General features: G+C 45.6%; 1 long non-coding RNA gene across 1 annotated transcript in view; it reads right to left on the bottom strand.

Annotated features, from left to right (window-relative positions):
* The window catches only part of LOC126509218 (uncharacterized), a 12,448-nt gene extending 9,989 nt beyond the window's left edge, over positions 1–2,459 (bottom strand). The window contains exon 1 of the long non-coding RNA XR_007594115.1: positions 2,378–2,459. This is a non-coding gene — a long non-coding RNA (uncharacterized lncRNA). The remainder of the gene's footprint in view (positions 1–2,377) is intronic.
* Between the last annotated feature and the right edge of the window lie 1,369 nt (positions 2,460–3,828).

Genomic DNA, 3,828 nt, shown 5'->3' with positions numbered 1-3,828 from the left:
CTCCGTGAAGTAGTCCTGGCTGTCCTGGAACTAGCTCTGTAGACCAGGTTGGCCTTGAACTCACAGAGATCCACCTGCCTTTTCCTTCCAAGTACTGGGATTAAGGATCCACCACCACCCAGCTTAAAGGTTTATTTTTATATTACATGTATGAATGTTTTGTCTGCATACACGTTAAGTGTACTGAATGCATGTCCACTGCCCAGAGGGTGCTAAATCCCTTGGAGGAAAAGTTAAAAGGCAGTTGTGAGCCGAGAGCTGTGTTGGTGCTGGGACTGAACCTAGTTCCTCTGAAACAGCAGCCAGTGTTCTTAATTATTGAGCCAGGTTTCTCTGTAGCTTTGGAGCCTGTCCTGGAACTTGTTCTGTAGACCAGGCTGGCCTCGAACTCACAGAGATCTGTCTACCTCTGCCTCCCCAGTGCTGAGATTAAAGGTGTTTGCCACCACACCTGGCTGACCAATTGTTTCTTCTTTGTTTTCTTTTCTTTTTCTTCTTTTTTTTTTCCTTTTCTTTTTGACCAGTTGTTTCTTATGTGAAAGAACAACCGTGTCTGGGCAAAGGGACAAATCCGAGCATTTCCCATGATTTTTTTTAGAAACAGCGGCAAAAGGCAAATATAAGATTCTCCTTCAAGGAATTCTAGCAGTTGAACTTTTCTTGTCTTGTGGGTTGCCACAGCTTCCTTTAGTGGGAAGGGTGTTTATTACTGCAGAGCAATTATTCTCCTCCAGCAAAGACCTCAGGACAGTTCTGAATCCATCTGTCTAGCTACAAAGCTCAGGGGTAGAATGAGGCCCACAAAAACAAAGACTCACAAAAGAACCCCTAAAATGAAGACTAATTCTTTCTTCCCCAGAAAATGCCTGGATTTTCAAAAAGGCTTAAGCACACCACATTAAGTACAAACGGCAGCTTGTGTTGGTCACTGTGACAAGCATGCCGCTCAACCTCTGCGACCAATGCCATTTCTCTAGTATACAGACAGACAGAGGTACAGGACTGCTGAGTTAACATCTACCCATATACTTGAATCTTTAAGATCTACCTGCCACTGGACCCGAAACCCAAACCAGGTTTGTCCACTAAGACTAAAAATACCGCACGTGTATGCACAGATGGGCAGCTGCTCCCATGCTCCATCACTCGCTCACTGAGTCCACCAGTCCTCGGGAATTATCTGCTATTAATGGGACTCCATCTTCTAGGTGCTTTAAGGTTTTCTTATGTCAGGGCTGGGGATTTAGCTCAGTGGCAGAATGCTTGCCTAGCAAGCTCGAGGCCCTGGGGTTCCTCAGCACCAAAGGGAAAAAACAAACAAAAAATATTTTATGCTAATCTTGACATATCTATACCTGCTTTGGCTACCCAGTAGTATTCCTGTGAGCAATTAAATGAAAGCCCCAAATCATTGGACAAGCACGTGTGAGAATTACAGGGTAGGGAACACATATAAAATCACAGAGGTACAAGGTGTGGTAGCACACACCTTTGATCCCAGCAGGTAGATCTCTGTGAGTTCAAAGCCATCTTAAGATACATTAAGATCTGCCCCCCCCACACAGTAAAAAAATTATTATTATTATTTTTTTGTTTGTTTGTTTTTCGAGACAGGGTAAAAAATTATTTTTTGAGATAGGATTTCTCTGTATAGCTCTGGCTGTCCTGAAACTGGCTCTGTAGAACAGGCTGACTTAGAACTCAGAGATCCACCTGCCTCTGCCTCCCAAGTGCTGGGATTAAAGTCATGCGCCACAACTGCCCAGCTGAGATCCTGTCTCAAAAAGCAAACAAACAAGTCAGGCAGTAGTGGCACACACTTTTAATCCCAGCGCTTGGGAGGCAGAGGCAGGCGATCTCTGTGAGTTCCAGGCCAACCTGGTCTATAAGATCTAGTTCCAGGACAGGCTCCAAAGCTACAGAGAAACCCAGTCTCAAAAACAAACAAACAAACAAACACACACACACACACACAGACACACATACCCACCAAAACAAAACCCAGAAGGCTGGAGAGATGGCTCAGTAGTTAAGAGCACTGGCAGTTTTTTCAAAGGACCTGGGTTTAATTCCCAGCACCCACATGGTGGCTCACAGGGGATCTAATTTCCTCTCCTGGCCTCAAGGACACCAAGTACACATGTGGTACACAGGCACATAAGAAAGCAAAATACTCATACATAGCTAGGCATGGTGGCGCACGCCTTTAATTACAGCACTCGGGAGGCAGAGGCCAGCCTTTTCTACAGAGTGAGTTCCAGGACAGCCAGGGATAAAGAGAGAAACCCTGACTTGAAAAATCAAAAAACAAACAAAAAAAAAAAAAAAGAGTCCCCAAAACTTCATACACACAAAAAACTAAAATAAAAGCACCCACCTCCCACAGAGGTGTAGCTCTCCCTAGAAATCAGGAGCCACCATCTGTGTCCAACAGAAGGCTCTCTTTCCCCATGGAGTCTATCCTTGTTTCCAAACATCCAGTATTTTCACCTTTGAACCTAGGGTCCTCAAAATGAGTGTCCAAGGTCCATGCACACAAGCTGACTGAAAACAGATGACGCAACATGCTATACTGTGAGCTGAGAGACCACACAGATTGCCTAGACACGGGCCACTCTGCATGGGTGCCAGCTCCTAGCTGAGTTCACACAGCCACAAACTCCCAGCTTCTGAAACAGGTCCTACTGGTCCTCAAAGCCTAAAAGCCCCTCATCCCTACCTGTAGCCCAAAACACATGAAAATCTCACCCAGGTCAAAGGTGGCAACCTCCAGCCGGGCGGTGGTGGCACACATCTTTAATCCCAGCACTTGGCAGAGGCAGGCGGATCTCAGTGAGTTGGAGGCCAGCCTGGTCTACAGAGCAAGTTCTAGGACAGCCAGGATGGTTACACAGAGAAATCCTTTCTTGAAAAACCAAAAAAAGGGTGGCAACCTCTTCTTCATCACTGTCAGTCTTGCCTTCTTTCCTCAGCGAGCTCCCAGGAGTGGTTCCTTAGCCAGGGAGGGTGGAGGTGGAAGGCAATGTCTGTTTGATGGTCCTTCCCCCTTTTCTGTCCCCGTGGCTCCCACCTGTGTGTCCTTACTCACGATCTCATGGATAAGTTCATTTCTGCTTCTCTCCTTCTTCCCCCACCAGTACTCAGTCGGAATGACAAGTCAGCTGTAGGACCCAGCATCACAGGGCAGGGCTTTATGATCTTGCTCTCAAATTGTTTAACACTCCTATACACTTGAAACTGTAGATGTCTTTGCAGTTCGAGAGGAGCTCTGGGGTTGGCTTTCTCATACACAGACCACGCCCATGCATCTCCATCACATTGTGTCCTTACCGGAAATGTCTAGGCAAAGGAAAGCAAGCTCCAAGTCCTTCTTGGGGGCCTCAGTGTAAGACTTTAGATGCTGTGACTTCTGGGCTGGACACTGTAATTTTATCAAATGCATGATTTGCAAATCTTTTGTTTCAAGTAGGGGTGTCTCAATAGTTTTTTTTCCCTATGTTTTAAAATATTTTTTATTTTATGTACATTAGTGTTTGCCTGGATGTATGTCTGTGTGAGGGTGTCAGGTCCCCGGAACAGGAGTTATGGACACTTGGGAGCTTCCATGTGGGTACTGGGAATTGAACCCCGTTCCTCTAGAAGCCGTCTCCCAACCTCGTTTTGCTTCCATACCTTAGATGGGTGGGTTTCTTATTTGCTTTTAAAATGGTTTTGTGATTTCTCCTTTGTTGTTTAAGAGTGTGCTATCAAATTTCCAAATATTTGCCAATTTTCCAACTGCCTTTCTGCGGTTGACTTCTAGCTTCATCTCACTCTGCCAGAAGATTC

The sequence above is a fragment of the Alexandromys fortis genome, unplaced genomic scaffold, assembly GCF_014885135.2.
Source record: "Alexandromys fortis isolate MF-2015 unplaced genomic scaffold, M_Fortis_MF-2015_v1.1 scaffold_72, whole genome shotgun sequence".
Lineage (NCBI taxonomy): Eukaryota > Metazoa > Chordata > Mammalia > Rodentia > Cricetidae > Alexandromys > Alexandromys fortis.
The sequence above is the reverse complement of the archived record's forward strand: the minus strand, read 5'-3'. Positions and strand labels throughout refer to the sequence as shown.